Here is a 27,849-nt window from a genome sequence, read left to right as displayed (position 1 = left end):
TGTTAGACCAATTATGTGAATAATAAGTAAGAGTTAATACTGATTACGTGTTTTTATGCATTTCAGGCTTCAAAGTCCATTATGTGCAGAAATGTGCCACTTTAGCGAGATAAAGGAGCAAAAGTCAACAGAACTTCCGAATGCCATATCTTTAAACTCAAACCTCGGAATTGGGCCTACCTTATGTCAAAACGACCGGCTCGGAAAGAGCTTTGCAATGGTCTAAGCCTTGACCCAATCAGAGGAGCAGAAGTGGACGAAAAGTCTGTTGAAGCCGCATCTAGCTGAAGAGGCCTTTTTGGACTGAAAGAATTGGGTTTTGGGCCTGATTCTCTGGCCCAAAACATGGCTCCAAGCCCATGCACGATTTTTGGATCTGGATGTATAAAAACAAAAGCTTAGCTCATTGTTAAGGGTAGATTATTTAGTAGAGAATTAGGGTACATAGCTTAGAATAGAAAGTAGCCATTAGAATAGCTTCTAGATCTAGATTTGATTGTTTTAATTAAGTTTAATTTCAAATCCAATTCTTGTTTAGATTAAACTATTAGAATCATTACTCTTAATTAGTTTGATTAATAAAATAGCTAATTGTTAAATTTAGATTCTTGTCATTTACATTTGTGTTAGATCTGATTTCATTTATTGCTTGTCATTCAATTCTTAGTTAGTAATTAGATTTTAATTATTGTTTAAATTAGATTAGTAAATTTCAATTCTTTATATCATGTTTAGTTTAGATTCAATGGGAAATGTTAGTTTGATGAATCAAGGCTAAAACCTCCGTTAGAGGGGTTGATGAAGCCTTGATGAAAACTTAGTTGTTAGTATAGAATTGTTTGTAGATTCTATTCCACTCTAGAAGGTCGTGTTTCGCCATGAGAATGGGTAGACGACCTCACATGCTAGTTAGTACTCGGTAGAAATGCCATGAACACTAGGGATTAGAACTCGAATTTCTTGCCGTAAGAACGTGAGAATCGAGATACGAGAATCTATACTAGGATATTAAGTTGGATTCAAGGTGGATTCAATTCCCCTCTAATCCTTTATCTAGATTCGGAAACAATCATATTTCCATAGCATTCGTAGTTTAAATTCAAATAATCAATTTCATATTGCATCGTAGTATAATTACCCTTCGTAAAGCTCTCATTAGACTTAAGACTGATTTCTTAGACTTAGAAAACAATCCATGCTAGGGAACTAGGAGTGGAACGAACTTCCTACTCCACTTAGTGCAATTCGCATCGAGAGTAGAAGCTTTGATAAACATAGGCTCAAAAGATCAGTTTTAGTTTACTTACGGATTGAATTCATCGTTCATTTTAGTAGGTAAACTATTCATTTTGATTATCAAATGGCCGCTGCCATCTTAGTTGCACTTTAGCATTGTTTTCTTTGTAGAAGTAGTCATTTTAAGTCCCATTAAACCCACCCACCCTTGGTTGTTTCATCTTGTGGTTGCCCATTTCAGCTTTGATAAATTCAGCGAGAAAATACACCGAGCGATTCGCCAAGGAGAGCGACCAGCTAAGTTACTGGAATTTCATCTACCACCGGCGCCCGGCCAGGAGAAACGACCAGCTCAAACATCGTAATTGAATTTACACCGAGCAGCGACCAGCGCCCCGAGAGAACGCGAAGCGCCCTTAGCTGATTTTTCCGGAATTCGACAGTTTTGATTCGAACTTTGATCTTTCATATTTTTCAGTGTTCTAACCTGCTTTATACACTGAACAAGCATAAACAAGACGTTATTCATAAGCGAAGCAAGGACGCAATCAGGTATTCCTTTCTTCCACACCTCGCATCTCCTCTGTTAGAGGTTTATACTAGTATATCGTAATTGTTTGGAGTGTTGCATGTTTAGTTAAGCTCGACTTAGTCTTGCATGAGATTAAGGTCTGGTCGAACAAAAACACCTAACGTAAATACACAACAACAGCAACAAGCAAGTCTATCTAGTATACCACACACTACACCTCTAGCTACTATTTCACACACACCACCGATATAATGGGGAAGAAAGAGACTCTCTCTCTCGGACTTCTACAAAGCCTTGAGCGATAGCCCCAAATCTTGCATCGTTCTAGCGGACCAGTGGGGATTTGAGAATCCCTCCAAATATTTTTAATTTGTTACCCGTTTTTCATGGTTTAGACCATGAAAAACCTTATCGGCTACATCGTAGGGATTGAACAAGTCCTAACAACATTCCACCATCCTACGGTTGGTGCGGAACAAATTAAATTAAGGGTATTCCCTTTCACCTTAGCCGATAAAGGCGGCGTCTTGGTTAAGCGCCCAAGTGCCTAATTCGTGGACTCGTGGGCTAAACTTGTTCATTTGTTTATGGAACATTTTTACCCACCCCCTAAAGACGGATGAGATGCTTTCCAAGATTCATTTCTTTTCGACAAAATCCTCATGAATCATTTTCAGAGGCTTGGAATCGTTTCACCGATCTGCTTATAGAGTGTCCACACCATAACCTAGCAAAAGACACGTTAGTTCGTGCCTTTTTCAAAGGACTTCAACATCACCATAAAGAAGTCATTGACATAATGAATGGGGGTAGTTTCTTAAGTAAAGGAGCCTCGGAGGCTTATAAATTTTTAGACGACCAAACTAAGCGAAATAATAACTGGGGAGGTAGTGACGATTACTCCCGCTTCGCTAGTTCTACTAATACAGTTAAGGCCGCCGGTATGTTTGAAATTAAACACGATTCCGAGCTTAAAACTCTAATCGAATCACTCACTAAAAGGTAGAGGCCATTTCGTACAACAAAAGCCTATCCCGTCATGAATGTAAATTCAAACCCATGTAGTTTCGTTGGAGTCCACGAGCATCCCGACTCCCAGTCCCTATAGCCTATGAACAGGGCTTGTTCCATTAATAGTGAACCTACGCCCCCTTGGAGACAAAATCCCAACTCCGGTTGGAGAAATAACCAACAAGTCACACCTCAAGGGTACAATAATCAATATGTTAGGCCCATACGGCTTTAACCAAGCTCCACCACGACAAGGGCGAGGTCGGGGTAATTTTAATAATTATAACAACCAAGTGCAACCTCGACAAGGTCAAGCACAAGGTCAAGGTAATTATAATAATTATAATGCTAATAGAGGTATCGTTCGGTCAATAATAATTATCAAAATCCACCCATAAATAATTCGTGAAATGGTTCGATCACACCACCCGTGACTACTACACCCACACAACGGATCGCCTTTGACACCTTCATACAAGTGAGCCAAAAATTTTTCCAAACCATGGCTCAATCTAACCAACAAACTTCTACAATCCGTTAATAATTTTAACACAACAGTTGGCTCAAGATAAAGCCCAAACCAAAGGTGTGTTGCCAGTCACGCAATACCTAATCCTAAAACAACAAACCACAGCCTTTGAGGTAACCGATAATACTAGTAATGAATATGAAAATGTAGGTGAGATAAATGCCATCACCACTCTCCTCGGGCAGAGTGGTTGATAACAAGGTAACTATGCCTATAGTTACCCCACCAAGATAACCCCTACACCTGCTATTTTACTAGATACCGAAATAGAAACTGAAGAGCCTACCACCGTAGAGTAGGTACCGGTTACAACACAACCTAAGAAAAAGAAAGCCGGCGGTTAAACATCCAGGTGATACCATTGCTAAATATAGACAGAAACCACCGTTTCCACAAAAATTAGCCATGTTAACTAGGGATACAAATTACGAGGAGATTAGGGACGTTTTCAAGAATCTAACTATAAACCTTCCCTTCCTCGAAGCTATTAAAAAGCTACCACACCATGCTAAGTTTCTTAAGGAATTGTGTACTACTAGGCGTAAGACAAATATACCAAAAGACGCCTTTTTAACAGAACAATTCCCAACCTTATCTGAACATAATGGAATTGTTAAGTACAAGGACCCTGGTCGTCCTACTGTACAATGCACCTTAGGAGATTCCTATACGACGACCGCGTTATTAGACCTGGGGGCTAGTGTTAACTTACTCCCATTTTATTTGTATAGACAAATAGGTCTAGACAAGATGCAACCCACTAAAATGATGTTGCAATTAGCTGATCGGTCTATTAAGTATCCTAAGGGTGTAGTCGAAAATGTGCTGGTAAAAGTTCAGGATTTCTACTATCCGGCTGATTTTGTAGTCCTCGATACGAGGAAAGTCGCTAACGACTCGTGTCCGATCATTTTAGGGCGTCCTTTCGGCAACCGCCAATGCGCTCATTAATTGCGTGATGGTTCAATGTCCATGTCTTTTGGCCATCTTGTTTGTTGAAGTCAATGTTTTAAAACAAAGACACATTTACCCGATTCATCTATGGAGGAAGAGGTTAGCATGATCGAGAGCTTCGCCGAGATTATTTCAACAACACGTCCCCGATAGTCATATGCCCAAAATTCTTTCCTTTGGAAAGTCGGACTCAACATTTTCATTCCTACACTAGTCGATACACATATTATTGATGAGGGCCGGGATAGATGACTTTCTCAAAGATGTAGAGGACTACCATAGTAATGTGGATATGACCAATCTAGATGAGGAATTGATGAGTTTCTTCGAAAGTAGGTGACAATTCACCCTATCAAGAACTAACTTGCACAACATCCACCTCGATTCCCCTCCTTCCACCCTTTCAAAGGAATCTCGAGTTTGCACTTTCGATCCTTTTGTTTTCCGTGCTTCATAATTTTTTAAATCCTTCTAGCAAAAGCGGATCTTGAAGGACAAACTATTTGACACCTTCATTTTCAGAAATTGAGGCAGTCCTACACACACAATGAATGAGTTCGGTGCTAAAACCACATCCTCATTGTGTACAGGCTGTCTTTCTACAACTTATCCATATCCACCATATTCTCCACAACCATTCACTTTTCCACACTTATTTACTAAAACACCCACGCATTCAAAAATTGAAAAGAAGGTGCATGATAGGTTACACAATAGGGTTATCCGACTTCGTTTGGATTCCACTAGGCTGCGTCGTAGGAAATCTTGGTGCTTGATTGTGTTTGGATATGTTTTCTGTGATATTTATTTATGGAATGATCCACAACTATTTCGGTTGTTGATATATGATCAACTGCATGTTCATACATATGTTTTAGATAAAGTCTCGAGTATCTGACTATAAACGACTCAATTTCTGTGTTTGGTGCACTTCCTTTCACTTTAATATATTGGTGAGTGCACCATTAAGGTAACCGGGCCCTCCCTATGGAGTCTGTGGCTGTAAGTACCGGATCCTAAGTCCACGGTTCACATAGTTCACGTTTTCCACTCTTGCATGTTTTTCTCGGATTTTTGAGTCATGTTTCTCTATGGTATGAATTATGTCCTTATTGCTTATTGTTTTTCCTTCTAAAAATAAAATTAAAAAAAAATAAATAAAAAATAAAAATAAACATAGCAATCTAGGAAGTCTCGGGAATCTGACTTTAAAAGACCCACTGCTAAAAACAAAATTTCTAAGCTTCGTTGTAAAAATTTGTTTGGGGGTGGGGTGTTCGTGTTTCTGTACTAAAATGTTTTATGTCCCATTAGAGTTGCTTAGGCCGTTTAATTGTATTACGATTCGGGTTGACATAATCCAGGAATTAGAGTTCATTCGTTCGCATAACTTACGTCATGCACGCACTTCGAGGCGTTATCCACTAACTCGTATGTCATCTGAAGTTGGTAGAGAGTGTTTTATGGATCATTGGATAGGAAATTCTCTCCTGATCATTTCCATATCTCATTCGCAAAAATCGGACCGGTAACGAAGCGGCAATTTTGATTTGAAGTTCGCGAAAAAATAAAAAAAAATCAAAAATTTCGATTTTGGGCTTGGGCCAACTCCAAGCCATCGACGGTAGCGCGCGCTAACCTTCACCTCACCAGTTCATCATTTCTTCTCCACACCGCCATTAACAAAGCTTCAAAACCCTAACAAAATAAAAATTAAAAAGAAAACCAAAATAACTCACGCCAACCATCAAACATCCAATTCAAATCTCCTCTAAAACCAAACCACACCACCTCCACCAATTTAACCCAACAAAACCACCCGAAAAATCAAAATTTGGTCTTTACCGCCACTACATCACCACCACCATCGTTTTTATCGGTAAGGTCTTTCCTCATTACTCCTACACCTTCTACAAACCCCAAACCGTATTCAAACTTCAAATGGCTCAACAACGCCGGAATTTTACCGAGCAAGTTTTCATCGCCGACCACTTCGCGCCGTTTACGGTGACTGAAATGGCTAGTAGAGCTGGAGTAGTTTATGGTACTCGACCGAAGCCTTCTACCACGAAGACTTGGTCCGACGGTTCTACAACACCAGGGAGTTGGAGGGAGTAGGATTTTTGTGTTGGTAAGGAAGAAGAGGAAGGAGTTGACCATCGATTGTTGGTCGAGATTCTAGGCATTTCGCCTAGAATCCATCTAGATGCCACTTTACGAGGAGCCCCGGTTGACGGGTAGAGCCTTTGATGGGCGTGGATCTGTCATCAATGGGAGCTACAATACAAACTCCCATTGTGTTCGCCAGCATCCCTCGGGACCAACCACCGGGCATTTCGATGGATCGGGTCGGAATGTCCTAGGGAAGGACAAGGTCGATGACATCGGTCCGACCTGCCTCCACATCTTATGGGTACTCGGGGAGCAGAAGTATGATTTGTATCTTGGAGTTTTTGCCGAGCATGATTAGGGGGTCGGAAAGTCTTTGGCACCTCTTCCGTGTTAATTACCAAGATCATTTGAAGATGAAAGCGACTCCGGCATCGATAGGATTTACATTACCCCGCACCGTAACTTCGGCGTATCTATAGGAGTGTGTCCAACAAGTCTGGAAATTGCCCGAGGATAGGGAACAGGATGAGGTAGAGGAGGAGGATGAGGATGATTCGGAGGAGGATGAGGAGGACGTGACTTGCTTTGATACGGATGCCTTCGAGAGGTGTTGGTCAGATGCAGAACGCATGGCTGTGCTTCATAGGGGCATCGTTCACTAAACACTATCTGTGCAGACCTCCGGACTCGACAGGCGACTATTCATCACAACTTCGAGCTCCGCACCCAGAGAGAGGATGAGAGATGGGAACAGGCGAGGGCTGAGATGGAAGCCCAGCGCCAGTTTAGAGTGGATATGCTTGCGCTTTCCACCTCATCTACAGACTCGCCGAGGACTCACTCGAGGCATGGCGTCGTCGACGAAGGGGCGATCTGCTGGACTGGACCCGGGGAGCCCAGAGCCACCACTAGAGAGTGTGCCCTCCGCCACCGATGGCGAGGTGTTTAGAGAGTGTGAGGATTGATAGTGGTTGTTGTTTTATTTATTTTTTTGTTGTTTTATTGTAATGTAACTTTTTATTTTCGTAATTTGAATTTTGTAGCGAAAGGTACTCCGAATGAAAATTTTAATATAAGGGGTTATTTTCAGTATGTGTGGTTGTTTCATATTGATCCCACCTTCCCAACTCATTTGGGGGTGGTTTTATCAATTCAAGCTTTATTTTTATATAACCCTAGTGTTAGAATTTATTGCGGAGTAAGGTGAAATTATGGCCGTTTAGGTATATCTATGATTGAGAATCATTGTAGGATGAAATCAAGATTAAATAGGTACATTCAATCATAAAATCAACCTAAAAGATACTGGGTTTGAATTAGAATCAAGAAAATGAGTTGTTTCCGTTTTCGGGTTTGGAAATTTTAGGATTTCCGGAAACTGCCGTAAATACTTTTTGGCAACTTCCCAATCCGTTTTAGCAACTTAAAACCTATATAAACTTCATACATTCTACACTCACAACTCACACTACATCTAACTTCCATCACGCACCCTTCACACCCGCGATTCCTACGTTTCGTCTCCATTTTCAAGAAATGCGCCTTCGTCAAGGCGCTCGCCTACCTACACTTCTCGATAGAAAATTTTGCTCGAGGCGCCCGCCCAAGTCAAGTCAAAGCGTGAGTCGCTCAAACATTGGAATTCAAAATACAAAAGAGCGCTACCGAGCGCCGACTTCCGTGGACCAGAAAAATTCCAGTTTTCGCGAGTTGTGCCCGGTTGTTTTGCGGTTGTTCCGAGCATAGTTTTGAGATGACATCTCATATAATAATACCGAACAGTCTTTCGAAGATTTGTTCCAAAGCACTACTTACGGTGCTTGGTTTTCATGAGGTGATCACATCGTTGGCTGGGAACCTCTTATGGTAAGACCGGCTGAACTTTATTCTCCAAAGACTTGCATCTTATTTTTATAATAACTGCATTTTCTTTGAGACCGGATGGAGAACAAGTGTTCTCCATCAACATTGACGATGAACCAATGGAAATTACCGGGTTCTTGCTAGCATTTGTTCTTGGACTTGCTATGCCGGCTGAGATACAAGACCCATGGTGCTATTGGATTCGATAATATGCATGTCTACACTTATGAGTTTTGCACGAGGCTTATGGGGCAGGCATTTTTCCAGATTGAGGACCAAGGGGACTATAACGCGTTCTTGGTAGCCCCTGTCCATGAACATAGGAACTGTTATGTTTTGGATTATGCTAAACATTTTAGGGAATGGTGTTTTTCTTACGTGAATGGCGCCACTTGCGCCGTTTTCCTTGCTTTAGCCACGGGGGCCGGTTCTATGACCTTCGAACTTTGATGTCTAGTTTAGCACGAGCCCATACCATGAGGCATAAGTACCTTCTTATGCGTTATAATTTCACGTATTATGCTATGTTTCTTTCCTGTTTTTGTACGTTTCACGGATTGGATTACGGTCGATTAATCGTCCGACCCACCAATAGTATCATTCGTTCTTTCCGTGCAATGACTTGGCAAGGTTGGAGGATACAACCTCACCAGGTTGCACCCTACACCCCATCAGACCAAGTGGCACTTAATAGGTTAGCAACCATAGATGATAAATGGCGTGAAGCCCGGCAAATTATCATAGCATGGCAGGGCCTTGAAGGAGCCTCACTTCTTTATAGAAGTAGAGGATGACAAAGATGACAAATAATAACAGCGGAGTGGAGGTAAGTTTTAGTTTCTGTTAGTGTCTGCTTATGTCCCAAGCAATTTAATTCTGTTAACCCCATAATGGGTGGAACTCTTATAGAGTTGCGTCAATTTTTATTTCCTATATTAATGCGTTCTAACCTTGTTTTGCGGATGTTTCGAATTTCACGCAGCGTTTCAATGGTATTTTTCCTACCCTCTTTATTTAAATGCTTTGAGGACAAAGCATGCTTCTTGTTTTGGGGCATAGAAACACGTGTAATTAAGACATCTGCTAGGATATAAATATGTATAATATGCATTTGTTTTCTAGTTAAAATTTCAAAAATTCAAAAAATATAAATAAATAAGTTATGCTATACACTTAGGAATATTGGTATTGTTTCTTTCTCCATGCTCTTAACAATCTAGAAGTCTCACGTAGTACATTTGCATCGTAATAATTGTTAGAAACGTAGGTTAATATATAGGTAATAATCTTTACATCTAACTATAAATATATTACATGAGTATCTATGATTGTTAGCAGTAAGTTTCTGAAATCTAGGCTAGAGTACTTATTCTACAAATCCTGTGAGAATATAGCCTAAAGCCTTATATGAGCGAAACATTTGAGAAATGACACAAGGGAGAAGTAAAATCCGGATAGAGATATCACACGTCCACTTGCTTGATCACTAAACCATATCCTAAGCGAGAATTTAGGCCCTTTTTGGATCGATATAGCTAGAAATTCTGACCTAAGTATATTTTTCGCTAGTCATCCCACTGAGCCTTTCATTAGCCCTTTCATAAACCACAAATTCTTTACCCTGTTACAAAAACAAAACAAAAAAAAAAAAATCAACCTACCCAATTTAGAATAAGTCTGAGAATAGAATGATGAAGAAAGAAGAAGAGAAAAACCTGTGTAAACAAAAATTAGTTAGTTGCTTCAGAAAATAAAGAAAAGAAGTTTCCATCCAAGGAAAAGAAAAATAAAAATAGAAATAAAATAAAAACTCCAAAAATAGAATAATAGGGAGTCAAAAGCCAAAGAAAAGAAAAAGAAAAATATGGCTAAGGATGGAAACAAAGTGTAGAAGCAAAAGTAAATAACAAGGTTCTCTAGTTACGTAATATGAAGACTCTATTATCTCAGACTTGTCCTTTTTGAATATCCATTTCTTTCCTTCTTAAACCATCTCCTAATCCCCGTAACACCTAATAAAGACCTCTAGCTCAATTAGGAATAGGTTAGTGTGATAGTAAGTGGCAGATGTGTTTGATCGACTCCGGCTTCCTGTTGTCATTGAGATTGTAACGTAAAGTGTGCCCAATGCATTAATCGGAGTAGCTTAAACTTGAGTGGAAAAATCATTTGTTGTTCTTGACTATTATTGTGAGAACCTACTTAAGGACGCTTATTCCGAAGTTCTCGAGAAACAAACCGCTAAACATTTTATAGTACTACTCATTGTGTATATGTTTATTGTAGATGATAGATTATTATGCATATATTAACTTAGGTTTTCGACTTGGTTATTCTTATTCAATTGCTAGAGAGATGTATAGATAGTTAAGCATGAATAAGGAAAGCATGAATAAGGAAACAATAGTTTTATTTTCTTAGTCGTTGTAGTATAGATGAAGTTTGTGAGTACCTTCATTGGAAAACTCTCACGAGGCTATAACTTCGTCCACTAGGGAATTCCTAGTGGTTTAAGGCCTTGTTGCATATGGTCAATGCAATCGCACTCAATAAACGAGAGTAGTTAGAACTCCATTTTTTTGGTCACTTATTCTAATTTCTCATCTTTGCTTGAGGACAAGCAAAATCTTTGTTGGGGGGTGGTTTGATAAGAGCCCAAAACTGTAGTTTTAACCCCTTAATAATCATCTTGTTAGACCAATTATGTGAATAATAAGTAAGAGTTAATACCGATTACGTATTTTTATGCATTTCGGGCTTCAAAGTCCATTATAAATGAAATGTGCCACTTTAGCGAGATAAAGGAGCAAAAGTCAACAGAACTTCCGAATGCCATATCTTTGGACTCAGACCTCGGAATTGGGCCTACCTTATGTCAAAATGACCGGATCGGAAAGAACTTTGCAATGGTCCAAGCCTTGACCCAATCAGAGGAGCAAAATTGGACGAAAAGTCTGTTGAAGCCGCATCTAGCTGAAGAGGCCTTTTTGGACTGAAAGAATTGGGTTTTGGGCCTGATTCTCTGGCCCAAAACATGGCTCCAAGCCCATGCACGATTTTTGGATCTGGATGTATAAAAACAAAAGCTTAGCTCATTGTTAAGGGTAGATTATTTAGTAGAGAATTAGGGTACATAGCTTAGAATAGAAAGTAGCCATTAGAATAGCTTCTAGATCTAGATTTGATTGTTTTAATTAAGTTTAATTTCAAATCCAATTCTTGTTTAGATTAAACTATTAGAATCATTACTCTTAATTAGTTTGATTAATAAAATAGCTAGTTGTTAAATTTAGATTCTTGTCATTTACATTTGTGTTAGATCTGATTTCATTTATTGCTTGTCATTCAATTCTTAGTTAGTAATTAGATTTTAATTATTGTTTAAATTAGATTAGTAAATTTCAATTCTTTATATCATGTTTAGTTTAGATTCAATGGGAAATGTTAGTTTGATGAATCAAGGCTAAAACCTCCGTTAGAGGGGTTGATGAAGCCTTGATGAAAACTTAGTTGTTAGTATAGAATTATTTGTAGATTCTATTCCACTCTAGAAGGTCGTGTTTCGCCATGAGAATGGGTGGACGACCTCACATGCTAGTTAGTACTCGGTAGAAATGCCATGAACACTAGGGATTAGAACTCGAATTTCTTGTCGTAAGAACGTGAGAATCGAGATACGAGAATCTATACTAGGATATTAAGTTGGATTCGAGGTGGATTCAATTCCCCTCTAATCCTTTATCTAGATTCGGAAACAATCATATTTCCATAGCATTCGTAGTTTAAATTCAAATAATCAATTTCATATTGCATCGTAGTATAATTCCCCTTCGTAAAGCTCTCATTAGACTTAAGACTGATTTCTTAGACTTAGAAAACAATCCATGCTAGGGAACTAGGAGTGGAACGAACTTCCTACTCCACTTAGTGCAATTCGCATCGAGAGTAGAAGCTTTGATAAATATATAGGATCATAAAAATAGTTTAGTTTACTTACGTTTTGAGTTTCATCGTTCATTTCGTAGGTAGATTATTCAATTTTGCGTTTATCAGCTTCCTGTTTCTTAGGTGGTGTTGTAACTGGTACCTCTACAGTGGTAGGCTCTTCAGTTTCTATTTCGGTATCTAGTAATATAGCAGGTGTAGGGGCTACTGGTGGGGTAACTATAGGCATAGTTACTTTGTTATCAGCCACTCTACCAGAACGGAGAGTGGTGATGGCCTTTAGCTCACCTACATTTTCATACTCGTTACTAGTATTATTGGTTACCTCAAAGGCTGTATTTGTTGTTTTAGGATTAGGTATTTCGTGACCTAGCAACACACCTTTGGGTTGGGCTTTATCTTGAGCCAACTGTTTGGTTAAAATATTAACTGATTGTAGAAGCTGTTGGTTAGATTGAGCCATGGTTTGGAAAAGTTTTTGGCTCACTTGTATGAAGGTGTCAAGACGATCCGGTTGTGTGGGTGTAGTAGTCACGGGTGGTGTGACTGGAACTAGTTCACGTGAATTATTTATGGGTGGATTTTGATAGTTATTATTTACCGGAACGATACCTCTATTAGCATTATAATTATTATAACTACCTTGACTTTGTGCTTGACCTTGTCGAGGTTGCACTTGGTTGTTATAATTATTAAAATTCCCCTGACCCTGTCCTTGTCGTAGTGGGGCTTGGTTAAAGCTGTGCGTAGGCCTAACATATTGATTATTGTACCCTTGAGGTGTGACGTTTGGGTTATTTCTCCAACCGAAGTTAGGATTTTGTCTCCAAGGGGCGTTAGGTTCACTATTAATGGAACAAGCCTGTTCATAGGCTATAGGACAGTGGGAGTCGGGATGCTCGGGGCTCCAACAGAAACTACATGGATTTGAATTTACATTCATGACGGGAATAGGATTTTGTTGAACCGAAATGGCCTCTACCTTTTTAGTGAGTGATTCGATTAGAGTTTTTAGCTCAGGATCGTGTTTAATTTCAAACATACCGGCGGCCTTAACTGTATTAGAAGAACTAGCGGAGGCGGTGGATATCGTCACTACCCCCAGTTGTTATTTCGCTTAGTTTGGTCCTCTAAAAATTTATAAGCCTCCGAAGCTCCTTTGCTTAAGAAACTACCCCCATTCATTATGTCAAGGACTTCTTTATGGTGGTGTAGAAGTCCTTTGAAAAAGCACTAACTAACGTGTCTTTCGCTAAGTTATGATGTGGACACTCTATAAGGAGATCGGGTGAACGATTCCAAGCCTCTGAAAATGATTCATGAGGATTTTGTCGAAAAGAAATGGATCTTGGAAAGCATCTCATCCGTCTTTAGGGGTGGGTAAAAATGTTCCATAAACAGCTGAACAAGTTTAGCCCACGAGTCCACAGAATTGGGCGCTTGGGCAGTTAACCAAGACGCCGCCTTATCGGCTAAGGTGAAAGGGAATACCCTTAATTTAATTTGTTCCGTACCAACCGTAGGATGGTGGAATGTTGTTAGGACTGTTCAATCCTACGCCTGTGCTGATAAGGTTTTTCATGGTCTAATCCATGAAAAATGGGTAACAAATTAAAAATATTTGGAGGGATTCAGAAATCCCCCGCTGGGTCTGCTAGAACGATGCAAGATTTGGGGCTATCGCTCAAGGCTTTGTAGAAGTCAGAGAGAGGCCTCTCTTCTTCGTCGGGCATTATGTCAGGTGATGTGTGTGAAATAGTAGCTAGAGGTGTCGTGGGTGGTATACTAGATAGACTTGTTTGTTGACGTTGTTTTGTAATTATGTTCGGTGTTTTTGTTCGGACAGACCTTAATCTCATACAAGGCTAAAACCAAACTTAGCTAAACACATCAACACTCCAAACAATTCTGATATACTAGTATAAACCTCTAATAGGAGAGCGAGGTGTGGAAGAAAGGAATACCTATTGCGTCCTTGCTTCGCTTATGAATAGCGTCTTGTTTACGCTTGCTCAGTGTATACAGGAGGTTAGAACACTGAAAAATATGAAAGATCAAAGTTCGAATCAAAACTGTCGAAATCCGACAAAATTTGCTAAGGGCGCGAGTCGCGCTCTAATAGGGCGCGGTCGCGCTCAGTGTATCTTAGAATTCCAGAGTTTAAGGGCGGGTCGCGCTCCACATGGGGGCGGGTCGCGCTCGAGGGCCAGTGAGTTAGGGCGGGTCGCGCTCAAGGAAGGCGCGCGCGCGCTCAGTGTAATTTCTGGCCCGGAATTTTTCAACTCTGAAATGGACAACCACAGTATGAATCAAACATGGGTGGGTGGGTGAAATGGGACTTTAAGAACAGTACTAACACTAAGAAAACAATACGCAAGTGAAACTAAGATGGCAGCGGCGCCATTTGATAAAGGTAAAAATGAATAGCTTTACCTACGGAATAAAGCGATGAACTCTAAACGCAAGTAAAACTAAACTTTTCATATCAATCTATATTTATCAAAGATTCTACTCTCAAGTCTATGAGATATAGTGGAGTAGAGTGATTCGTTCCACTCCTAGTCCTTCCGCATGCTGTGTTCTCACGTGTAAGTAATCTAACTTAAAGTCTAATGAGAGATTTACGAAAAAGGCAACTAGACTACGATGCAACTACCCACGAAATGCAACTAGTCGACGATGGGAATAACTAAGGGAATGCTACGTTGATTCGATGATAAGGAGTTAGAGGGCAATTGATTCCACCTTAACTCGACTTAATCCCATTAACTACAAATCGTTGTAATCCGAATTGATCGCGCTTGCGCAACAATTGGTTCTTCCTAATCCATAATTATACATGGCATTTCTACCAATTAATAACTAGCATGTGAACGATTAAACCCATTCTCATGGTGAACTAAACGTTTCTAGAGTGGAAAGGAAATTACGACGAATCTACGTTAATCGGAATCAAGCTTTCATCAAGGCTTCTCAACCCCCTCTAGTGGAGGTTTAGCCGAGAATCATTACGCAATCATTTCGATTAAATTTAAACTAAACATGATATAAAGAATTGAAATTTACTTAATTAAACAATAATGAAATCTAATTTAATGACTAAAATGCAATAAGGACAGGAATTGAAATTGGATCTAAAAATGGAAATGACAAAAATTGAAGTTGATAGAAATACTACTTTATTGACCTAATCAAAATGAAGAACAAGATTCAAAGGTTTAATCTAATACAATAATTGAAATGGAACTAAACTTAATTAATCTACATGAAAAACTAGATCTAGAATTCATTAATGGAGGCTACTAATATAATCTATTTCTAGGTCTAACTATCTACCATTAACAAAGAATTAAGCTTTTGTTTTTATACTTTCAGATCCAAAAATCGTGCATGGGCTTGGAGCTATGTTTTGGGCCAGAGAATCAGGCCCAAAACCCAATTCTTTCAGTCCAAAAAGGCCTCTTCAGCTGCAGTTGGATTCAACAGACTTTTTATTCACTTTTGCTCCTCTGATTGGGCCAAGGCTTAGACCATTGGAAAGCTCTTTCCGAGCTGGTCGTTTTGACATAAGGTAGGCCCCATTCCGAGGTCTGAGTCCAAAGATATGTCCTTCGGAAGTTCTGCTGACTTTGTGTGCTGTTTCTGCCCGCGTCGACTTTTCAACTTTTGACCGGGCTTTAGAAAGGCTTTGTCTTCTCGAAACTTGGCCTTTAATCACGGAACTCCTTAGTAACCGACCTTTGCTCCTTTATCTCGCTAAAGTGGCACATTTCTGTACATAATGGACTTTGAAGCCTGAAATGCATAAAAACACGTAATCAGTGTTAATTCTTAATTATTACTCACATAATTGGTCTAAAAGTATGACTGTTAAAGGGTTAAAACTACAGTTTTGAGCTCTTATCAGTAACCATCCCATTGAATTACAATGGAGGCTTGTGAAACAATCTTTTAAGGATGCAAAGTGGGAAGCTTTGGCTTTAACATTCAATTCTTGGTAATAATGTTATCATTTTAACTTGACCAAAAATGAATTTCTAACTATTAAAATTCTTGATAGGGTGAGTTTGAATATGATGTGCCCATGGCTTTGGCTTACAAACAACTTCAGAGGGAGTTTTCCTCTAAATTCAGGACTGGAAAAAGCAACTATCGAAAAGAGATCATAAATAAAGCCTTAAGCAAGGAAGATGCTATTGCCACTTGTCCAGATGGTATGAATCCAACAATTTGGGCTGAGTTTGTGACTCGTGAATTCAGACCTGAAGTCTTAAAAAGGAATGCAAAGAATGCATCAAATAGGAAAATGAACGCCACTGGTCATACTCTTGGGCAACAAAAATATGCCCAAATAAGTTGCAAGAAGTTACCGTCCTATCTCAATGTCTTTATTATTAGAAGTGGTATGTAGTATCATTTTATATATTTTTGTGTAGTAACAAAAGAACCCTAATGTCAAAGTACGTCGAGAGGACGATTAACTAATCGGTCACGAACGTCGTGATGGATCTATTTTGGAGAGTGCTCGTGTAGCATATGTAAGTGTTTATCCTTTCTACATTTAAATGTGTTGAGCTTGTTGTTGTGTAAGTATATATACATGGGTGTCCTTATTTGGTTGTGCTTGTTGTTTCAGGAACAAGTGAAGTCTGTTAAAGAAAGGAAAGCTATTAAAGCAAGCATTAGGGAAGAGGAAGATACTAACGAGGTCATAGACCTTAAAGGTGATGTACTAGTTGAAGTCTTTGGGAAGGACAAAAAAGGGCGTACTCGTGTTGTTGGCTCTCAAATCTTACCTGCACAAGTTGAACATGCTACGGTTGGTGAGTACTTACTTGAAAAAACATTGGCATCATCTGCTAGTGCTAGTCCCAACGTCGAGAAAGAGTTGGCTGAGGTTAAAGTTTCCATTGCCAGTTTGACTAACTTATTGTTGGTGAGTTTGTAACTTCTACAATTAGGCATACATATAACTTGTATTTTTCCCTTACATGTGTTTTCTATTATCACAGGCTCATATTGCACCGGGAATTGTCCCCCCACAGTCTGCGATGAATACACCTCATGGTTCAAACTCACCGTATCATCCATCTCCAATGTCTCCTCAAAATTTAGCTTCTCATTTTGATGCGACAAGTGCTCGTGTAGGATTGTCTGGCCAGCCTAGAGTTACCTTATTGGATAGAGAAGGTAATGAAGTAGCCAAGGGGTTTGTGGTGACCGATCATATGCACAAAGATGTTTGTCATGGCAGAAGAGTGCTTAGAGGTGAAAAAAAGGTCAATATTGAGGAAGTGTTTATGGGTGATGCATTACTCTATGATGGTCCCCAGGATGGAAATAAAACCCTTCATGGTTATGTTGCTGGAGGGTGGTTGAAATATGATTAAGAATGGTTGATTAGTGCTAATCTTTTTGGACATATTGTTTAGCAAATCTTTTTGGACATATGGGCTGACAGAAACATTAAGTATGGTTAATGTTCTAGTTACAATTTAACAATCCTTTTAGACATATGGGCTGACAGAATAATTAACTATGGTTAATGTTCTAGTTGTAATTATGTAATCTTTTTGGACATATTGGATAATAGTTGCAACTTGTTGAACCTTTTTTGGATATATGTACATAATTTTCATTATTGTTGATTGTATTATATGTATGTTTTTTTGTTTTACAGGTTTGTGAGTCTTCTAACCCCTTTTTAACTCTGCCAATGCAAACTTATAAAATTAAGTTTTTGCATTGCCGGTTCCTAGCCCGAATAAAGGAGGAGGAAGAAAGGGGTCTCTTGGAAGTCTAGGGTTGGTGATCCATTTCAAAGGTAAACATGTCGTCTAGTTTTATTAGTATTTGTTCAATATATAGACTTTTATACTCCTTTATCATTTCTTATTACGATTTAGTTTTTAAATTGAAAGTACTCTTTTATGATCAGTTTGATGGTTTGCCAACAATTTGGAGGAATAAATGGAGTATGTTTCTATACGAGCGGAAATTTTGCTACTGCAGGTAAATATATACCTCTTAGACTTTGTTATAAGTAGATCCCTTTATTGTAATACCCATACCATTTTTTATCTTCAAAGTTGATGTACGTCTAATACGTACTGATTTATAGGTCGTAGTAATTGCAATTGGTGCAAGTTTAGTCGATAAAGCTGGAAGATGATCCCTTCTTGTGGTACATGGTAGTAATAGCCTCTAGCTTAGAATTTTCTTTTTCTCAAGGTACGTTCCTACACTCCTACTTTTTTTTTCTTTTTCTTCTCCAGCCTCTATCCACTCTCTTCTTCTGTTCTTCACTTCTTCTCCTCTAATCCTCTCCTACTTTTTTTTTTCTTTTCTTCACCAACCTCTCTCCACTCTCTTCTTTTGTTCTTCACTTCAGATCACTTCTCCTCTCCTACTCTTTTTTCTTCTTCTTTTCCAGCCTCTCTCCACTCTGTTCTTCACTTTTGCTTGGTAAACGAAATAGAGTATGGCCTGCAGTGGCTGGAAATATAGAAGTCAAAAAGGAATAGCCTGTAGTGGCTGGAAATGGCCTGCAGTAGCTAGAAATATGGCATGCTACCTGTCAGATAATACAACTTACATAGAATAGATAGTACATACTTTATGTCTATTTTTTTTCCTTATGTATCAAATTCTATTTCTTTTTACCTATCTACCTTAGTTTAGCCTTCTAAGTCCTCTGTTTTTGTAATTTGGATCATTCATCTTTTTTAGGTCCAAGGTGAAAAATTATGTGTTGAATCTTATTTTTCGTCAGGATTTAATAGAGTTCAAAATGAATATCTTTAAGAGTACTAATAGGCTCAATCTCAAGCATCAAAACATGGCTCAATCTTTCCAAGAGTGATACATTATACTAAGCACCAACGAAAACTACAAAAAATGGTACTTCTCGGTTTTTCTTCACCAGCAGATCACAAATCAATCTTGTTGTTGTTGATCTCATTTACTAGTAGTGGCCTTTACTTAATGGAAGAAAACAAGCAATCCCAATCTGGAGATAAAAAGAAAGAAGATCCCAAACCCGAAGGGAAAGTCGTTGTCGGAGGAGGATGGGGAGGTTGGGGACTTGCTCGTTTTTCCGTTCTTTCAGATCTTCAAAAAGTTGCTACTCTTGCTGCCGAAAAGCTTTCCCGCAATGTAACTATTTCTTAACTACACTGTTAATTAGTTAATAATAATAATTTGGTTGATTGAAACAGTAATATTTTGAAATATTTTATTATGTTTTGTTGGCTTTTAGGCTATTGAGGTTGCTAAAAATGCTGCAAAGGGCATTGGAGATATGCAAAACACAGTTCTTGACTCAGAATCTCCCAAGAAGGAAGAAGAAGAAGCAAAACAATCTGATGATGATGATGAACTACGAAAGTCCACCCTTGATAAATTTGAAAAAGCTAGTTAGGATTCTCTTCTTGGACAGGCAAGCATTACATTTTCAAAGAGCCTCTCCCTATTATTTTTTTATACAAATTTTCATTGTTTCTCATGTATGTCATTTTCTTTTGTCATGTGTAGGGTTTAAAGGTTCTTGATACTTTTGTGGAAAACATTGCATCAGGAGCATGGCAAGCATTAGGCAATGCCTGGAAAAGGGGCTCAAGCTTTGTTCATAAGTATGTTCACCTATAACTCAATGTTGTTGGTAGCAGTTTTTGTCAATTGCTTGTTTACTTTGCTAAAGAGAATAATGATATGAGTCCATATTTCACGACATGGATACTCACATACTATCACAAAGAGAGTCATAAAAATCATATATATCTAAATTTAGTTGTTTTCAACGATGATGCCACTTGTTAGGAATTTTTATTTCATTTTGTGTTCTATATCACAAACTTGGACTACGAGTTTTGTATATTTGAACAATGAATCCAGGCATTTTTTTCTCGATTGCTCTGTTTGCTTTTTCGTTTCCTTTTGAGTTATGGATTGTTCCAAAGGCTCATTCTTCTCACTTCCATGAACTAAACAATGATGAGGTCAATATTTGTTCTGATGCATAATTTTTGTGGGTCACTTGTTTCTCTAATTCATAGATACTAGGTGCCAAGAAACTACACAACACTATATTGGTAGTTTTTCCCCTCAACACTTCTTTAATTTTCTTTGTTTCATATAGTGATAACCTTGCTTCAAACTGCAGGAGCTTAAAGGTAACATTCGCGACTTCTGCAGAGTGCAACCCATGTTGCCTGATGATGGTGCTAGTGCAGAAGCCTCAGTTATTTGTTATCCTACATCAACGGAGTCTCTAGGTCGGGGCATAGACTTGTTACAAAATGGTAATTTAGGTATAGACAAATCTGGTCTTACTGCATTTTGACTACACTGTATGTTTATTGAATGGGGTCTTATCGTGATTGAAACTCTGTATGAACATGTCATATTTTATTGTCTGTAGGGCAAAAACACCAGTTTACTTTTGATTAAGTCTTTACACACGAGTCTTCACTGCAAGATGTTTTTGTAGAAATCTCACAGCTTGTTCAGAGTGCCCTGGATGGTTATAAGGAGAGTACATGCTTTGTTACTTGGTCTTATCTATGTGAACAATGATTACTTTATGTATGCTTTACACCTTGTTTGGATTCATTCTTTGCTATCAAAGAGTGTTCTGAGCTTATATAAATGTTCATTTTGAGGTGATTAACATTTGTCTATTTTTTTTTCAGATATTTCAATGTAGTCAATCTCTTGTATCCTAGGGTTGGAAGTACAAAATGCAGGTTACATTTCCACTCTTCAAGTTTAAAGTCTTACTGTGTATTACTCTTTTAACTAATCGAAATGTCTTGCCTAAATTTTCTTAGGCCTCAATGTTGGAAATATATAATGAAACAATTCGTGATTTGTTATCAACAAATGGAGCTGGTAGTGTGGACAATAGCACAGCCGGTAGGCAATATACAATCAAACATGACGTGAATGGAAATACACATATTTCTGATTTGACCGTGGTAGATGCCTGCAATTTGAAAGAGGTTTCCTTTCTTCTCCACCAAGCTGCACAAAGCAGGTATTTTCTTGCATTTTATGATAGATGAAAATTTCTTCAAATGAAAATGTTATATTTGTCTTGGCATCTATCTTGTTCAAAAGCGCAACCTTCTTATTCTAATAAGGTTGGTTAAGTCATCTGTATAAGACCAGAAAAATATTTGTAAAACAAATTATGTATTTGTATTTCAAGTCTGCCAGGAAAACCCAAATGAATGAACAGTCCTCTAGAAGCCATTTTGTCCTCACATTACGAATTTATGGTGTTATTGAGGTATAGGTTTTTTTTATTGGGCATTTTTAAATTTCAAATAGTTTATGTAGTAACAAAACGTACTCTTGTCTGATAGAGCACCGAACAACAAGTACATGACATTTTAAATCTTATTGACCTTGCCAGTAGTGAGCGTCTATCAAAGAGTGGGTCCACTGGAGACCGCCTAAAAGAAACTCAGGTATGGATTCTCAATTTTTCCTTGAGTTTTAGGTTTGTTGTTTTGTTTTTTAGTGGATACTGTATGGACCCTGTTCATACCCTCTTATCTTACACGTCTCTACTCCCTTGACGACGATAAATACTCGTGGTTTTCATGGATCAGCTGAACCCATTGGGTTGCCTACGTACCTCGTTCAGGGAGGATCAAGCTGTGTCCTCTCCTCCTTTTCCTTTTTTCTCATCTTTTATATATCTTCTAACCACATCTCCTTCTCTAACCGCTCTCTTATCCCACGATCTTCTTTTCTAGTCCCCTTTCACTAATTGTCCAACTATCTCTTGATATATCGCGGCTTTGCTATCGTACTCCCGTATGCCCCTTCACTATTCTGCTTCCCTTTGGGTCACTGAAACCACACTGGTCCCTATGCTCCCCCAGATTCTGCTCCCCTTCCATGATTCGTGGACTGGATCACGTGCTCCCTCTTTCTCCTACCTTACGCTGTCTCGGTCCCAAAGACATGTCATCTTGATGGTCATAAATTAGGCTGATACAGATGCCCCCTCTTGGGTCCGTCGACGAAGACGGTGGACCCGAGAAGACCTTGGCGTCCCCTGTATACGTATTTGGATTCCAAACCTTCGCAGTATCATGACGTGATCTCATAATTTTGTGTACTCCTCTAACACTAGCTCTGTGCCATCTCAAATGATCTAATAGTTTGAATATGTCTCCATTTATATCGTTCTGGCTCATATTGATATTTTCTCAGCTCATCTCTTGAAGTTTTTTGCCCCTACAAGTTTAAGGGAGTGTCCGACCAACGCTTGTTTTGGACAAGAGGGTCCACGGATGGCTCCTCCCACCTGCTCCACTCAGATAGCACGGAATATATTCAGATAGCTTGCCCCCAGTTTGTTTTTCCACGGCCTTGAACTAGGCGGTGTCATCAACAGTGACTCGGTTTACTCTCGCATTACCGTTACTTGCCCCTGCTCTCCTTCATTGAACTCACTAGCATGTCCGCGATGTGTCCCAACCCAGCCATCAACTCTCCTTCACATAACTCACTACTATGTCCGTGATGTGTCTCGTCCCAGCCATCAACTCTCCTTCACATAACTCACTACTATTTCCGTGATGTGTCTCATCCCCGCCATCAATTCTCTTTCAAAGAACTCACTGCATAAGTTGATTTATACATACAGTCCGCGAAGGGCTCATCCCCCTGCTTTCTTTGATCAGCTGTGAAGTTTGTTGGGGTTGCCCCCAAGATTGATTCGGATAACTAGTCCGCGAAGGGCTCATCCCCCCCGCTTTCTTTGATCAGCTGTGAAGCTTGTTAGGGTTGCCCCCAAGTTTGATTCGGACATCGAGTTCGCGAAGGGCTCATCCCCCCCGCGCTCTGGCTTATAGGCAGCTCATTTTGCCCCAAGCTTGATTCGGACACTGCGGTCCACGAAGGGCTCATCCCCTCCGCTCTCTGGCTAATAGGCAGCTCATTTTGCCCCAAGCTTGATTCGGACATCTGCGGTCCACGAAGGGCTCATCCCCCCCGCTCTCTGGCTTAGAGGCAGCTCAATTTGCCCCAAGCTTGATTCGGACACTGCGGTCCACGGGGCTCATCCCCGCTCTCGGCTTAGAGCTTAGAGCTCAATTTGCCCCAAGCTTGATTCGGACATCTGCGGTCCACGAAGGGCTCATCCCCCCCGCTCTCTGGCTTAGAGGCAGCTCAATTTGCCCCAAGCTTGATTCGGACACTGCGGTCCACGAAGGGCTCATCCCCCCCGCTCTCTGGCTTAGAGGCAGCTCAATTTGCCCCAAGCTTGATTCGGACACTGCGGTCCACGAAGGGCTCATCCCCCCGCTCTCTGGCTTAGAGGCAGCTCAATTTGCCCCCAAGTTTGATTTGGCAATCTAGTCCGCGAAGGGCTCATCCCCCCCGCTGTCTTTGGTGGTTGGAAGCTGATGGGGGCAGCTCAGTTTGCCCCCAAGTTATTTTCGTTCATAGCCCAATACTCATGAAACAATTTGAAGAAGTATGCTCTCTATTTCATTGATACAACATTCAACACAAACTATCATTCCTCGGCTCACTTAGCAATATGTAAAAACAAGCTTCCTCTTTTTTAATTGAAAAACTAAACAAAGACTCTGAGGTTCCCTGTATAGCTAGTACGGGGCTCGACTCTGGTCTTAGTCAATGTTATATCATGCAATACACATTTAATGGAGACAGTAAACTTTTTTACGACAATATAGTGTATGCAAATAAGGTAGTAAACGAGGTAAGATGGATCCATCTCTCAACACCAGCTCAATCTCAACTCTGTTCCGCGAATCTTTCTATTTCTCTGTAACCTGAAACTTTCACATTCGAGTGTTGCACAAATAACACATGAGTTTTAACCAAGAACATTAATTCAGCATAAGTATTTGCATACAAATATAATGGCGAACATGTGCTCTAAATAATGTACCATCCGTCTTACCCTGAGGTGTATAACCACGTTTCTCATTCATGGTCCGCGACCTCCCAGAGCGAGTAGGTTCACGGAATACCACGAAGTCTGGGGACAATCCCAATCTGTCCCCACACACATCTCTACCAAAGACGGGGACACGGCTTGCTTGCCCCCAGTGTAACTATGGTTGACGGTCGAGTCACCACTCGTCCGTCCATTATGTACATGACGGTAAAAGAAACGAGTTACCTGCCGCGGTGTGGTGATATGCTCCCCTTTGTTAGACTCGTCACCTTTCTGGCAATACTCGGCATCATTGTTCACCCCCTTTTAGCAGCCCCGCACAAACCCGAGGTGGTACACCTATCATGTTACCACCGTCCACACTATACCCCCAATTCCCACACTGCGCTATCACCCACACTCCCTAAGTCCGCACACTACTCCACCAGCCCACACACTTCATCAAACACCTACGATATTATTTTTTGGTAGTAGCACCTTTGGAGCTTCATTTCAGTATACCACATCGCCATCTCTCACTACCCCACAGCCCCAACAAACCTCTCAGGCCCCATGTCCACTATGCGCAGCCTCACCCCTAGCTCGTAAAACCTCCCCAGAGCCCCCTTCATCTCCATTTTGGCTGGCGACATATCTTGAATAACTTTCTTGACTAGCCATGGCAGATCAATCAGGAAGGCAGTCCTTCCGCCTTTTCCGTCTTCCCTGGTTCACTAACCCAGCACCAATTGCCCCATGACCTCCTACCCAACAGCAAACAACTCAGCCCACCACCTCAAACTGGCCTCCATCTCCAACCCGGATAGCATCTCGAATACCATCCCCAGCAAACAAGTCCCTTCTCGACCTCAGGCTACGCATATAAGTGAGTCTAAGACTCCCTCACCAAACAGGACAGCTCGAGCGGCCTCTCAGCCATCAACACCATCTCAAACAGCTCTCTCCCAACCTCAAGTACTAGCAAAGACTGGTTCTCAGCCAACAGGTACGATAGGTACGCCCTTAAGGACATCAAAGCAAGATCATGGTCGAGGATGCCGAATTCAAGGGTCATAGCACCAAAGTTATCCCCTGGATTGAAAATGACTATGGAAGATATGGTCGTAGACCAGATTGTGAGTAATGGCATTGGATTGGTCCCACCAGATAAGGTTCACCATTTGTATGAAGGGCTCCACTCACATCTTGAAGCTGTCGGGATTGATGGAGTCAAGGTTGATGTCATTCATTTACTTGAGATGTTGTGTGAAGACTATGGTGGCGTGTAGAGCTTGCTAAGGCTTATTATAAGGCCCTAACTGCGCCTCAGTAAAAAACCATTTCAAAGGCGGTGGTGTCATTGCTAGTATGGAGCATTGCAACGACTTCATGCTCCTTGGCAATGAAGCTATATCACTTGGTCCAGTTGGATGTCTCGGTGTATAAAGCTTTAAGAGGAATCTCAATAACGCCTTGACCCATTCTAATTTATGTGGACCGCCCAAAATAACAATAAAAACTGGCCCAAACAAAAATAGATTTCAGCCCAACCAACCAACCAAAACAACCTTAAGCCCAAAGTTTATAGCCCGACCCAAAGTAAACAAACCCATTGGATTCGCCCTGTGCCCAAGCCCAAGCCCAACCAAACCACCAAGTCGTCTTCCTCCCTTACCAAAGTTCTCCTCCTCCAAGTTTCTAGCTCGTGTTCGGCCACCACTAAACTTCAAACCTAACCGAAAATACTCACAACCAAAACCCCTACAACTTTAATTAGCACAAAAACCTCAAATCATTTAATCAACCATCTTCATCCAAACTAGATCTAGAATTATCGAAGCCATTAACAACGAATTTTATCCAAGCTTCAATCTTACCCTTTCCAAAGACCCATTCAAACATCGATAACCCACCTCAAATCAAACAAAGTAAAAATCATAACAACAATAGTTCAAACCAACAAGATCAGGTCGGCGACGCCATTAACGCCCTCTCCACGCTTCGACAAAGACTCGGCTCTACCGCCAACAGCCAAACATCCATCTCTAAACAATCAAATCTCCTTCTCCAAATCCAGTTCAATCAACACACACTTCGCCCATACATCCCGACAGTTAAACCACCGATTTTTAAACCAACAATCACTCATACGATTCCCCACAGACGGCGCCATTTGTATGGACCCTGTTCATACCCTCTTATCTTACACGTCTCTACTCCCTTGACGACGATAAATACTCGTGGTTTTCATGGATCAGCTGAACCCATTGGGTTGCCTACGTACCTCGTTCAGGGAGGATCAAGCTGTGTCCTCTCCTCCTTTTCCTTTTTTCTCATCTTTTATATATCTTCTAACCACATCTCCTTCTCTAACCGCTCTCTTATCCCACGATCTTCTTTTCTAGTCCCCTTTCACTAATTGTCCAACTATCTCTTGATATATCGCGGCTTTGCTATCGTAATCCCGTATGCCCCTTCACTATTCTGCTTCCCTTTGGGTCACTGCAACCACACTGGTCCCTATGCTCCCCCAGATTCTGCTCCCCTTCCATGATTCGTGGACTGGATCACGTGCTCCCTCTTTCTCCTACCTTACGCTGTCTCGGTCCCAAAGACATGTCATCTTGATGGTCATAAATTAGGCTGATACAGATACAAAATCTAAATTCTATTAAAACAACTATAACCAGGCTATAAACAAAAGTTTGTCGTCGTTGAGTGATGTTATATTTTCCCTAGCAAAGAAAGAGGACCATATTCCCTTTAGAAACTCAAAGCTCAAATATCTTCTCCAGGTAATTATTTCATACAAGTTGGAATCCCCTTGTACTTTTGTATTTTATGTTTTATTGCCAGTATGACCACGAGATTGAATTAATTTGGAAATTGCTTGGAGAAATAATTTATATAGTTATCATAAGTTGGACTTAAAAGAAGGGGCATACAACCCACAAGGCCAGTAACGGCAGATGCTATGCTGTCAAAGGCGGCATATTTTAGTTAAAACTAAACAATTTTGCTGATTGTCGCAAAAGCGTCGCTTGAGCGGGACATGGGAAACCTAGCACCTCGCTCCTGAGAACATAGCTTCCTTTTGAGGGAACATGGGATGATAGAATAAAACCCTCGAGATGAATTTATCTGCTTGATATAAATGAAAATGAACAAAGTTAGCTCTGATTTACTTTCTATTTTTAAGATATCCAGAAAAAGGACCAAAGAATCTTATCAGTCATAAATATAATGTATTCTGGGAACATCATAATGTATGTATATGGCCAAGTGAACCACAACTACGCTAGTTAGGCTTTCAGGCATCCACCTAGGGACCCATGTCACTCTTCTTGGAGTAAAAGTCTCTCAATTTGCACCCTGGAGAGAAATGGCCCCAATTTTTATTTTTTATTTTTTATTTTTTTTATGGGTAGAGGCTTGGATTGACTGATTAGTCTTCTTCTTTGTTAATTTGACTATTTCCATGTTGTGATATATCATTTGCGATTAATTTGATTTCGATTGTAAAACACCTCATTTATGTATATCCCATTGGGCATTGATTCTGAGGGAAAGAGATGACACTCTTCTATATAACATTTTCTAAAGCTTTTGCATGCTTGATCAACTAAATTCTTGTACTTGAAATCTCGAGGCAGGTTAATACGGTGTTCACTTGTAGTACATGCAACTTTGGACACAACTTACGGAAATACTGCACCTTAATAGACTGTATTATCTGCATATTTTGAA

The 27,849-nt window shown here is 40.0% G+C and overlaps 2 long non-coding RNA genes and 1 pseudogene across 2 annotated transcripts in view; 2 read left to right on the top strand and 1 right to left on the bottom strand.

Moving 5' to 3' along the window:
• LOC147487784 (uncharacterized) overlaps window positions 1-20,037 on the top strand; it is a 60,126-nt gene extending 40,089 nt beyond the window's left edge. Inside the window, exon 3 of the long non-coding RNA XR_015202135.1 lies at window positions 19,716-20,037. This is a non-coding gene — a long non-coding RNA (uncharacterized LOC147487784). The remainder of the gene's footprint in view (window positions 1-19,715) is intronic.
• A 28-nt stretch (window positions 20,038-20,065) lies between these two features.
• LOC147487782 (kinesin-like protein KIN-14C) lies at window positions 20,066-27,190 on the top strand (annotated as a pseudogene).
• LOC147487783 (uncharacterized) lies at window positions 23,743-25,419 on the bottom strand. Its single transcript, XR_015201724.1, has 2 exons — window positions 24,349-25,419; window positions 23,743-23,995 (listed from the first exon to the last, which is right to left on the bottom strand). It is a non-coding gene; the product is annotated as an uncharacterized LOC147487783 (long non-coding RNA).
• Window positions 27,191-27,849: the final 659 nt, after the last annotated feature.

This window comes from Coptis chinensis, chromosome 7 (genome assembly GCF_015680905.1).
Source record: "Coptis chinensis isolate HL-2020 chromosome 7, ASM1568090v1, whole genome shotgun sequence".
Lineage (NCBI taxonomy): Eukaryota > Viridiplantae > Streptophyta > Magnoliopsida > Ranunculales > Ranunculaceae > Coptis > Coptis chinensis.
Note: the sequence above shows the minus strand (reverse complement) of the source record. Positions and strands in the feature narration are given on the sequence as shown.